Below are 13,384 nucleotides of genomic sequence, written 5' to 3' on the forward strand. Positions count from 1 at the left end.
ATGCAGAGAGGATGTTTCCACTGATGGAGACTAGAACTAGGGAGCATGATCTTAGAATAAGTACCCATTTAAAACTGAGATGAGGAGAAATTTCTTCTCTCAGAGGGTTATAAATCTGTGGAATTTGCTGCCTCAGAGAGCTGTGGAAGCTGGGACATTGAATAAATTTAAGACAGAAATAGACAGTTTCTTAAACGATAAGGGAATAAGGGGTTATGGGGAGCGGGCGGGGAAGTGAACCTGAGTCCATGATCGGGTCAGCCATGATCGTATTAAATGGCGGAGCAGGCTTGAGGGGCCGTATGACCTACTCCTGCTCCTATTTCTTATGTTCTTATGTTAAAGGCATGGATGAGGGCTTCAGCAGCGGATGAGCTGAGGCAAGGGCGGAGACGGGCGATGTTATGGGGGTGAAAATAGGCATTTATGCTGCGTATATGTGGTCGGAAGCTCATTTCAGGGTCAAATATGACACCAAGGTTGCGAACAGCCTGGTTCAGCCTCAAACAGGAGTTGGGGAGAGGGATGGAGTCAGTGACTGGGGAACGGAGTTTGTGGCGGGGCCGAAATAATGGCTTCGGTCTTCCCAATCTTCAATATGAAAAAAATTCTGCTCATCCAGAACTGGATGTCGCATAAGCAGTCTGAGAAAATAGTTCGGCTAGATAATGTGTGGAATCTAACCCTTGCAATATTTATCTCAGGGTGAGACTTAAGCAGGGTAAAGCCTTCCGCCAGAGTTCCCGAGATTAAATGGCTGACAGAATCCTTTGAAGTCAAATAGTGTTGGACTGCTTGCTCATCAGTGGCATGGGCAGTCATTTTGTGGGAAGATTGGTAATCTGCCATCCAGTTCAAATGCTGGGTTAGACAATAAACTAAATCGAAAGGTCAGTCAATAATAATGATTACTCAAAAGAGATTTAATCACCAAAATACGATGGACCAGAGCTGTTTATTTAATTAGATGGTACAGAAGGTTTACTGTTAATACCAAGGAGCCAGATAGCACTGCAATTCAAGAGCCTGTTTTGTTCGGAATTCCTTGCTTGAAAGAAAGAAATATTGGCTTATATTCTGATCTGTGGGGAGTACCGAAGCAGCTGGCTTGGTAACGTCAAAAATGGCAACAATCTTGTTTAACCAATCAGCATTAATATTGAGCTAATTTTAACGACTAAGAAAAGCTCCTTTAGGACAGGAGCGAGCATTGATGGAAAAAACGTTAAAAAAATTGTAACGTGTACAAGTGAACAGATAGACCATCTTTGTGACAGACGTCAGACGCACGTGATTTAAGAAAGAAAGAAGGATTTGCATTTCTATAGCGCCTTGCACAACCACCAGACGTTTCAAAGCGCTTTACAGCCAATGAAGTACTTTTGGAGTGTAGTCACTGTTGTACTGTGGGAAACGCGGCAGCCAGTTTGCACACAGCAAGCTCCCACACACAGCAATGTGATAATGACCTGATAATCAGTTTTCGTTATGTATTTACTTACTTAACAGTCAGTACGCCTCCCTCCCTAAACCTCTATGGCTTTCTACCTTTCTCTCCCTAAAAAAACTCCTTAAAAACCTCCCTCTTTGACCAAGCACCTGTCCTAATCTCTCCACATGCGGCTCGGTGTCAAATTCTGTTTGATGATCACTCCTGTGAAGCAACGTGGGATATTTTACTACTTTAAAGGCACTGTATAAATGCAAGTTGTTGTTGCCCTTTAAGGGTTGGGACAAAAGGCACTATATCAGTGCAAATTTTATTTATTTTTTGCATCAATATTTGGTTGAATTTTCGCTGCCTGTTACTGAGGAATAGCAGTCACTGTGTGTAATGCAAATTTTTCCCCAGCATGTTTGTGGATTATGAATTCCTAGCTTGCTGTTTCTCAAGGGATCATTTGTGATTTAAACGTTTCTTTGTGTGTTTCTCTTTGTACTGACATCAGAGCATGGAAATATTGCAATTGTGGCACAGAAAACATAATCAGCTGCGGAAGAATACTGACATTATCCTGTTTGTTAAACAAAAGTGACACCGGGTTCTAAATTAATGATGCCAGTTGTTATCAGTAGTTTACTTGCTATCAATAACATGAAGCAGAAATTGTGATGAAGTGAGTCCCTTGTTCACTGCGATGGAAAGAAATGTCAATATAAATATACTCCCAACTTCCACATCAGGTTCATTGGGACCGCTCCAGTCGTACAGTCAATCGTTGCTCTGCCTGCTGTGGTACTGCGCTATTCAAAACAAGGGGTCTCCCAACCTGCATTCCTTGCCTGTACCTGGTGAGCTGCTCTCCGCTGGGACAGCACAGAAATTGCTGCAGTTGTCTTTAGTGCCCGAGGCTGGGGAGGGGGAAATCTGCCAGCGTCTCCACTCTCAAGAAACGCCCTCTATACTGCCCCTCCGACAGTGCGGCACTCCCTCTGTACTGCCCCTTCGACAGTGCGGCACTCCCTCAGTACTGCCCCTCCGACAGTGCAGCATTTCCTCTGTACTGCCCCTCCAACAGTCCAGCGTTTCCTCTGTACTGCCCCTCCAACAGTCCAGCGTTTCCTCTGTACTGCCCCTCCGACAGTGCAGCGCTTCCTCTGTACTGCCCCTCCGACAGTGCGGCACTCCCTCAGTACTGTCCCTCCGACAGTGCGGCACTCCCTCAGTACTGCCCCTCCAACAGTCCAGCACTCCCTCAGTACTGCCCCTCCAACAGTCCAGCGTTTCCTCTGTACTGCCCCTCCGACAGTGCAGCGCTTCCTCTGTACTGCCCCTTCGACAGTGCGGCACTCCCTCAGTACTGCCCCTCCGACAGTGCGGCACTCCCTCAGTACTGCCCCTCCGACAGTGCAGCACTCCCTCAGTACTGCCCCTCCGACAGTGCGGCACTCCCTCAGTACTGCCCCTCCGACAGTGCGGCACTCCCTCAGTACTCGGGGGAAACCGGCCTACAGAACGCCTGAAGCCAAGATGATAACTAACTTATCCAACGTGGAGCTGAGAGAAGCAGCAGTGCACCTCCTAACCCCGCATTGGGACCGTCCCCATCCCCACCACTCCCGGCCTCCGCCACCCCCAAATCGCGCTCCCCCCGGCTCACGGCACCACGGTGCCTTGCCTCCCCTTACTGACCGCACCCATTTGCCTGAGGGCACTGCGATGATAGCAGCAACTCGATTTCTACCCAGGCCTCGCCACTGTTTGCCAGCAGGCTTTGGGTCACGTCAGCTCTGTGACAACGAGGCCCGAGGCACAATATCCGGGGCACCTCGGACATCAGAACATAACAATTAGGAGCAGGAGCCGGCCCTATGGCCCCTCGAGCCTGCTCCGCCATTCAATAAGATCACGGCTGACCTTCGACCTCAACTCCACTTTCCTGCACGATCCCCATATCCCTCGATTCCCTTAAAATCCAAAATTCTATCGATCTCTGTCAAAGACTGAGCATCCACAGCCCTCTGGGGCAGAGAATTCCAAAGATACACCACCCTCTGAGTGAAGAAATTCCTCCTCATCTCAGTCCTAAATGGCCGACCCCTTATCCTGAGACTGTGACCCCTGGTTCTAGACTCTCCAGCCCGGGGAAAACATCCTCTCAGCATCTACCCTGTCAATCCCCCTCAGAATCTTGTATGTTTCAAAACATCACCTCTCATTCTTCTAAACTCCAGAGAGTATAGACCGAGTCTACTTAATCTCTCCTCACAGGACAGTCCCCCCATCCCAGGAATCAGTCTGGTGACCTTTTGTGATACTCCCTCTAAAGCAAGTATATCCTTCCTTAGGTAAGGAGACCAAAACTGCACACAATACTCCAGGTGTGGTCTCACCAGAGCCCGTTAGAATTGCAGTAAGACGTCTTTACTCTTATACTCAAATCCTCTTGTAATAAAGGCCAACATACCATTTGCTTTCTTAATTGCTTGCTGTACCTGCAGGTTAACTTTCAGTGATTGGTGTACAAGGTCACCCAGGTCCCTCCGAACACCAACACTTCCCAATCTCTCACCGTTTAAAAAATACTCTGTTGGTCTATTTTACCTCCCAAAGTGCCAACCGATTCTTGTTGGTACAATGGCCGTATCTTGTCGCCGATAATGTTATTGTAGGAACACTGTTCCTTTGAGGAGTGCTGTGCAATGAATCTACAAAATGTGTGAAGAAGCAGCTTCAGTGACCATGGAGTTAAAAGCAAGTGCACGATAAGGCACGGCTGATCTGTGGAATGCAGATAGCACCCGTTGCTCAAACCATCGCTGAGCTTGTACGTGCTACCGTCAGAGATGCTGTTTCCAGGGAGACGCCCTTTAAATTCTCGTGATTTACCCTCTGGTGTGCAGTCAACTCCAGATAAACATTTGTCTGATCCAAGGATAAAATTCTTGTCTAACCGTCCCCATTACTTCTGATTTATCAGGCAATCTGATCCGTGCGAAACTCTTGGGAAGCCAGTCACAGTCGGGTATTTATCAGAAACTCAACCAAACCTTATTTCGGATTGTGAGTTGTGTTCTCGCTCATTAGTATCGGGAGTTCACTGCAAGAATGCACTTCCAGCTGTTTCAGCTGGGCATCCTGCACTGCAGTCAGAGACTGTTGTATGCAGCAGATGACTCAAATGCCTTGTGCTATGAATGGAATGAGCCAGTGAGTCACTTATCACGTATGCTGCACATTCCCCACTCCTCGGTATTCTTCAGTCTGCGATATCTTCTTGCATTTCGTGAGAAGGACAAACTGGCCTATAAGCAGTGTTTAAAGTCAGTCATACATAATTGAGGAGACTCTGCCACCATAAGGTAATCACTGTTCCTCACTGGGAGCTGGCTAATTTGTGTATTGTATTTTCTATTGCGGACTCTGCCATGACCTGTCAGAGGCCCATTTACAAGGGCCGATGATTCGTGATCAAATCTTCCTTTTTTTTTCGGTGTGCATTTTAGTAATTTTCTTTTTTTGGTTTTTAATTTCCCATCAAGGGTCAAAATTGGTGTAAAATTGACAAAAGTTTTTCCCAAAGCACTCTACAGCAATGACCAGATAATCTGTTTTAGTGATGTTGATTGAGGGTAAATATTGGCCCCAGGTCACCGGGGAGAACTCCCCTGCTCTTCTTCGAAATAGTGCCCCGGGATTTTTTACGTGCACCTGAGAGAGCAAACAGAGCCTCGGTTTAATGTCTCATCCGAAAGACAGCACCTCCGACGGTGCAGTACTCCCTCAGTACTGCCCCTCCGTCAGGGCAGCACTCCCTCAGTACTGCCCCTCCGACAGTGCAGCGCTCCCTCAGCACTGCCCCTCCGACAATGCGGCACTCCCTCAGTACTGCCCCTCCGACAGTGCAGCACTCCCTCAGTACTGGCCCTCCGACAGTGCAGCGCTCCCTCAGCACTGGCCCTCCGACAGTGCAGCGCTCTCTAAGCATTGGCCCTCCAACAATGCAACGCTCCCACAGTACTGCCCCTCCGACAGTGCGGCACTCCCTCAGTACTGCCCCTCCAACAATGCAACGCTCCCACAGTACTGCCCCTCCGACAGTGCGGCACTCCCTCAGTACTGCCCCTCCGACAGTATGGCACTCCCTCAGTACTGCCCCTCTGACAGTGCGGCACTCCCTCAGTACTGCCCCTCCGACAGTGCGGCGCTCCCTCAGTGCTGCCCCTCCGACAGTGCAGCACACCCTCAGTACTACTCCTCCGACAGTGCGACGCTCCCTCAGTACTACCCCTCCGACAGTGCGACGCTCCCTCAGTACTACCCCTCCGACAGTGCGCCGCTCCCTCAGTACTGCCCCTCCGACAGTGCATTGCACTTTCAGTGCTGCCCCTCCGACAGTGCGGCGCTCCTTCAGCATTGCACTGGAGTGTCGGTCTAGATTTTTGTGCTCAAGTTCCTGGAGTGGGACTTGAACCCACGACCTTCTGACTTGGAGGCGATGGTGCGACACACTGAGCCACAGCTGACACTGCAAGTAGACATTCGGCCCATGGACTTGTGACGTTGCTGACCAAAGCAGAGCGGTATCGACCCGATGCCACTCTGTCGTAGCTTTTGGACTCCGTGGTTCCGTTATAATCCGCATAAGTGGGCATTCAAAAAGCTAACCCCGAGCCCCATTTTTATGGTAAGACTGCTGGTATTCTGAATTTGTTCCATTGAAACTTTGGCCAAACTTGGATCACTGCTGGCGGCATTCGAGCAAGTGTGCACGTGTGATGTAAAAGCAGCATTGCTTTGAAGTTGTGTTCACCACTTTGAGACTCTGATATTGATAATTCCAGAAGCCACCCATGGACAGAATAAGATGGCGAGCAATGCCCCCCCCGCCCCAGCACTGCCAACTCCACCTGGTGCAATGGTGTGTGCCCCGGGATCTGTGTCTACCACCTCTATTATATTGCAGCACTGCCTCCAACACCATGGTTACCTCTTGACGATTCGCTGTAATATAAATAGCGTGTGAGTCAGGCCGAGAGAACGGCCTTCACTGTGACACGCAACAACCAAACCATATGCCGCAAGGCTGAAGGCATGTTGCTGGCTCACAGCACCAACCTCACAAAGTCTCCCCGTCTAGCTTTCAATGCGCCGGGTTCCATTTTTTAATCTTTATATTCTTGTAAAGATTTCTGAGTTTCAAGTTTTAAAAAAGAACCTTTCTAAGCTTGTTTTAATTAAAATTCTTTTCAAAATGTCTTTGAGGTATGATTGTGCAGGATGTACATTACACAATTATTACAACTCTAGAAATTGCTTGATGCACGAGTTATGATATTTTGACCACCTCGGTTTAGAATATCCAAAAGATCAGAAAGCCTGTGGACGAGGAAAACCTGTGTGTGTTGTTTTGATTATTTAAAAGTGCTTTAACTACCGAGAAAAATAAAAAGTGGAATTTTGAAATGTCAAATGCAATTTTTCTGACGGCAATAACTTTCTTTGGAAAAGCAGGTCCTGAAACTTTAAATGTTTCACTTTGTGAATTAAAGCAGCTCTGGGCCCCCAATCCACACTTCTGCACAAGTTGGCGCTTTACTATGACGTTGATAAATCAGCCTTTCACCAGTTTTGGAGATGGGAGTTTACAGCTTTATCATGTTAAATGCATTGCATCCTGACAGCTTCATCAGAACACAAGAAAAGTCAGGGAAGGCATAGACAGGCTGGTGGGTTGGGCGGACAGGGAGCAGATGAAATTTAACGCAGAAAAGTGCAAAGTGACACATTTTGGTAGAAAGAATGAGGAGAAGAACTTAAAGGGTACAATCTCCAGGTTTGCAGATGACACTAAGCTGGGTGGCAGTGTAAGCTGTGAGGAGGACGCTAAGAGGCTGCAGGGTGACTTGGACAGGTTAGGTGAGTGGGCAAATGCATGGCAGATGCAGTATAATGTAGATAAATGTGAGGTTATCCACTTTGGTGACAAAAACAGGAAGGCAGAATATTATCTGAATGGTGACAGATTAGGAAAAGGGGAGTGCAACGAGACCTGGGGGTCATGGTACATCAGTCATTGAAAGTTGGCATGCAGGTACAGCAGGTGGTGAAGAAGGCAAATGGCATGTTGGCCTTCATAACGAGAGGATTTGAGTATAGGAGCAGGGAGATCTTACTGCAGTTGTACAGGGCCTTTGTGAGGCCACACCTTGAATATTCTGCACAGTTTTGGTCTCTTAATCTGAGGAAGGACATTCTTGCTATTGAGGGAGTGCAGCGAAAGTTCACCAGACTGATTCCCGGGATGGCGGGACTGACATATGAAGAAAGACTGGATCGACTAGGCTTATATTCACTGGAATGTAGAAGAATGAGAGGGGATCTCAGAGAAACATATAAAATTCTGACAGGATTGGACAGGTTAGATGCAGGAAGGATGTTCCCGATGTTGGGGAAGTCCAGAACCAGGGGTCACAGTCTAAGGATAAGGGGTAAACCATTTAGGACCGAGATGAGGAGAAACCTCTTCACTCAGAGAATTGTGAATCTGTGGAATTCTCCACCACAGAAAGTTGTTGAAGCCAGTTCGTTAGATGTGACCCTTACGGCTAAAGGGATCAAGGGGTATGGAGAGAAAGCAGGAATGGGGTACTGAAGTTGCATGATCAGCCATGATCTTATTGAATGGTGGTGCAGGCTCGAAGAGCCGAATGGCCTACTCCTGCACCTATTTTCTATGTTTCTATGTTTAAAGGGGGTGCATGAACAGAGCGACCTGGGGGTATATGTGCACAGGACAGGTTGAGAAAGTGGTTAAAAAAGCTTATGGGATCCTAGGTTTTATAAATAGAGACATAGAGTACAAAAGTTATGATGAACTTTCATAAAACACTAGTCCGACCTCGGCTTTGGATGAACTCCAGTTTACGGAGGTTAGATTGTGGGAGGCCAGCCAGGAGTGCGTAGGAATAATCAAGTCATGTCAAACACTGGTTCGGCCTCAACTGGAGTATTGTGTCCAATTCTGGGCACTGCACTTTAGGAAGGATATGAAGGCCTGAGAGAGGGTGCAGAAAAGATTTGCGAGAATGGTTCCAGGGATGAAGGACTTCAGTGACGTGGATAGACTGGAGAAGCTGGGGTTGTTCTCCTTGGAGCAGAGAAGGTTGAGAGGAGATTTGATCGAAGTGTTCAAAATCATGAGGGGTCTGGACAGAGTAGATAGAGAGAAACTGTTCCCATTGGTGGAAGGGTCGAGAACTAGAGGACACAGATTTAAGGCGATTGGCAGAAGGATCAAAGTTAACTTGATCTGGAATGCACTACCTGAAAGGGTGGTGGAGGCAGACTCAATTGTGGCTCTCAAAAGGGAATTGGATAAGGACCTGAAGGGGAAGAATTTTCAGGGCTCTGGGGGAACGAGATTGGCTGAGGTGCTCTTGCAGAGAGCCGGCACGGGATCGACGGGCTGAATGGCCTCCTTCCGTGCCGTAACCGTTTTATAATTCTATTCTATGATTCATTCAGCCTACTGAATCTCCTGTTCAGGTGGGCTAATTTTCACAACCTTGCCTCCAGCTGTGTTTTGAACCCCACTGATGTCTGAGTTTCACCTCGCACAGAAGGAATATCAGACTGCACATGTAGCTCCACTGATCACTGTCTTTGCCACAATTTTAAGTAACAAATCTTAAAGAATAAACTCTCAAACCTAACTCATTCCAAGTAATATAGACTTTATTTGGCCAATTTCCAATAATTCCAATGGATATAAATATGTTTTTTTAATCTACTTGTCCGACTTTAATCTACATATTGATTGGGCTAACCAAACTGGTAGCAATGCGGTGGAGGAGGATTTCCTGGAGTGTATTAAGGATGGTTTTCTAGACTAATATGTCGAGGAATCAACTAGAGGGCTGGCCATCCCAGACTGGGTGATGTGTAATGAGAAAGGACTAATTGTTGTGCGAGGTCCCTTGGGGAAGAGTGACCATAATATGGTAGAATTCTTTATTAAGATGGAGAGTGACACAGTTAATTTAGATACTAGAGTCCTGAACTGAAGAAAAGGTAACTTCGATGGTATGAGACGTGAATTTACTAGAATAGATTGGCGAGTGATACTTAAAGGGTTGACGGTGGATAGGCAATGGCAAACATTTAAAGATCACGTGGATGAACTTCAACAATTGTACACCCCTGTCTGGAATAAAAATAAAACGGGGAAGATGGCTCAACCGTGGCTAACAAGGGAAATTAAGGATAGTGTTAAATCCAAGGGAGAGGCATATAAATTGGCCAGAAAATGCAGCAAACCTGAGGACTGGGAGAATTTTGTAATACAGCAGAGGAGGACAAAGGGTTTAATTAGGAGAAAATAGAGTATGAGAGGAAGCTTGCTGGGAACATAAAAACTGACTGCAAAAGCTTCTATAGATATGTGATGAGAAAAAGATTAGTGAAGACAAACATAGGTCCCTTGCAGTCAGATTCAGATGAATTTATAATGGGGAACAAAGAAATGGCGGACCAGTTAAATAAATACTTCGGTTCTGTCTTCACGAAGGAAATACAAGGGGACCAAGGGTCTAGTGAGAAGGAGGAACTGAAGGAAATCCTTATTAGGTGGGAAATTGTGTGAGGGAAATTGATGGGATTAAAGACCGATAAATCCCCGGGGCCTGATAGTCTGCATCCCAGAGTACTTAAGGAAGTAGCCCTAGAAATAGTGGATGCATTTGTGATCATTTTCCATCAGTCTGTCGACTCTGGATCAGTTCCTATGAACTGGAGGGTAGCTAATGTAACCCCACTTTTTAAAAAAGGAGGGAGAGAGAAAACGGGTAATTATAGATCGGTTAGCCTGACATCAGTAGTGGGGAAAATGTTGGAATCAATTATTAAAGATGAAATAGCAGCACATTTGGAAAGCAGTGACGGGATCGGTCCAAGTCAGCATGGATTTATGAAAGGGAAATCCTGCTTGACAAATCTTCTAGAATTTTTTGAGGATGTAACTGGTAGAGTGGACAAGGGAGAACCGGTGGATGTGGTGTATTTGGACTTTCAAAAGATTTTTGACAAGGTCCCACACAAGAGATTGGTGTGCAAAATTAAAGCACATGGTATTAGTGGTAATGTACTGACGTGGGTAGAGAACTTTTTGGCAGACAGGAAGCAGAGAGTCCGGATAAACGGGTCCTTTTCAGAATGGCAGCAGTGACTAGTGGGGTGCCGCAGGGCTCAGTGCTGGGACCCCAGCTATTTACAATATACATTAATGATTTGGATGAGGGAATTGAGCGTAATATCTCCAAGGTTGCAGGTGACATTAAGCTGTATGGCGGTGTAAGCTGTGAGGAGGACGCTAAAAGGCTGCAGGGTGACTTGGACAGGTTAGGTGAGTGGGCAAATGCGTGGCAGATGCAGTATAATGCGGATAAATGTGAGGTTATCCACTTTGGTGGCAAAAATGCGAAGGCAGAATATTATCTGAATGGCGGCAGATTAGGAAAAGGGGAGGTGCAACGAGACCTGGGTGTCATGATACATCAGTCACTGAAAGTTGGCATGCAGGTACAGCAAGCGGTGAAGAAGGCAAATGGTATGTTGGCCTTCATAGCTATGGGATTTGAGTATAGGAGCAGGGAGGTCTTACTGCAGTTGTACAGGGCCTTAGTGAGCCTCACCTGGAATATTGTGTTCAGTTTTGGTCTCCTAATCTGAGGAAGGATGTTCTTGCTATTGAGGGAGTGCAGTGAAGGTTCACCAGATTGATTCCCGGGATGGCAGGACTGACATATGAGGAGAGACTGGATCAACTGGGCCTTTATTCACTGTGGTTTAGAAGGATGAGAGGGGATCTCATAGAAACATATAAGATTCTGACGGGACGGGACAGATTAGATGCCGGTAGAATGTTCCCGATGTTGGGGAAATCCAGAACTAGGGGACACAGTCTAAGGATAAGGGGTAAACCATTTAGTACTGAGATGAGGAGAACCTTCTTCACTCAGAGAGTTGTTAACCTGTGGAATTCCCTGCCGCAGAGAGTTGTTGAGGCCAGTTCACTGGATATATTCAAAAGGGAGTTAGATATGGCCCTTCCAGCTAAAGGGATCAAGAGGTATGGAGAGAAAGTAGGAAAGGGGTACTGAGGTGAATGATCAGTCATGATCTTATTGAATGGTGGTGCAGGCTCGAAGGGCCGACTCCTGCACCTATTTTCTATGTTTCTTGTTTCTTTCCTCTTTCTGGGTTTTATGGGGGAATCGAGAACCAGGGGTCATAGTTTCAGAATAAGGGGCCACCCATGTAGAAGAGAGATGAGGAGGAATTTCTTCTCTCAGAGGGTTGTAAATCTGTGGAATTCTCTGCCCCAGAGAGCTGTGGAGGCTGGGACATTGAATATATTTAAGGCGGAGATAGACAGATTTTTGAGCGATAATGGATAAAGGGTTAGGGGAGCGGGCAGGGAAGTGGAGCTGAGTCCATGATCAGATCAGCCATGATCTTATTGAATGGTGGAACAGGCTCGAGGGGCCAAATGGTTGACTTCTGCACCTATTTCTCATGATCTTATATAACTAAGAGCACATTCAAATGGCCTGTTCCCAGGACTCCACCAATGCAGCTGTTGAGCCAGTCACTAGGACGTACCTGAATTATTAGATTAGGGTGACCATGTATCCAATCTTATACAAATCATTAAATGATTCACCATAGAAGGAGGCACATTGTGCCTGTGCCAGCTCTTTGATAAAGCTGTCAATTAAAAATCCAATTGGGAATTCAGAATAAACGTCTTTACCCAGAGAGCGGTGAGAATGTGGAACTCACTGCCACAGGGAGGGGTTGAGGCGAATAGTATCGATGCATTTAAGGAGAGGCTGGACAAGCCAATGGGGGAGAAGGGAATAGAGGGTTATGGTGATGGGGTGGGGTGAGATGAGGAAAGACAGGAGGCGGCTCGAGTGGAGCATAAACGCTGGCATGGACTGGTTGGGCCCAGTGGCCTGTTTCTGCGCTGGGTAAGTACTATGTAATTGTATGTAATCCGAGTCCCACTCTCCGGCTATTTCCCCATAGCCCTGCCAGTTTCCCCCATCCAAGTATTTATCCAATTCCTTTTCAATGTTACAATTGAATCTGTTTCTACCGCCCTTTCAGGCAGCGCATTCCAACTTATAACAACTCGCTGCATAAAGCAAAACCTCACTACCATAAACCTGTAGATCGTCTCATTTAACGGTGCCTTAGGACAACTGAAAACTAAACTGAAAAAGTCCAGTTTTCAATTATTGCATTTTTGTTGAATGCATGCATGCACCATTTTCCACTATTTTATTAGAACGTGCCGTAATGATGCAACACGGCGCTGCGACCACGGTACTTTAATATCTTAACCAGTAGAGGTGCAACGAGCCACAGCTTGGAAGTCACAACCCGATGATGGAAGTGAAGGCATTAACCATCCGTCTCTGCTGGCGATCAGCTGCTTCATTGACCGAACATGTGCAGCCTCGGCTCCGTGGCAGCACTTGAGGTACATGAGGACACAATCCCGTACTGAGGGAGCGCTGCACTGTCGGCGGGGCAGTACTGAGGGAGTGCCACATTGTCAGAGGGGCAGTACTGAGGGAGTGCCACACTGTCGGAGGGGCAGTACTGAGGGAGCGCTGCACTGTCGGAGGGGCAGTACTGAGGGAGTGCTGCACTGTCAGAGGGGCAGTACTGAGGGAGTGCCACACTGTCGGAGGGGCAGTACTGAGGGAGCGCTGCACTGTCGGCGGGGCAGTACTGAGGGAGCGCCGCATTGTCGGAGGGGCAGTACTGAGGGAGTGCTGCAATGTCGGAGGGGCAGTACTGAGGGAGCGCCGCATTGTCGGAGGAGCAGTACTGAGGGAGCGCTGCACTGTCAGAGGGGCAGTACTGAGGGAG

The 13,384-nt window shown here is 47.2% G+C and overlaps 1 protein-coding gene across 5 annotated transcripts in view; it reads left to right on the forward strand.

Moving 5' to 3' along the window:
- ulk4 (unc-51 like kinase 4) overlaps positions 1–13,384 on the forward strand; it is a 615,462-nt gene that overhangs the window by 361,106 nt on the left and 240,972 nt on the right. The window lies entirely within an intron of this gene.

Source organism: Pristiophorus japonicus, chromosome 5, assembly GCF_044704955.1.
Source record: "Pristiophorus japonicus isolate sPriJap1 chromosome 5, sPriJap1.hap1, whole genome shotgun sequence".
Classification (NCBI taxonomy): Eukaryota; Metazoa; Chordata; class Chondrichthyes; family Pristiophoridae; genus Pristiophorus; species Pristiophorus japonicus.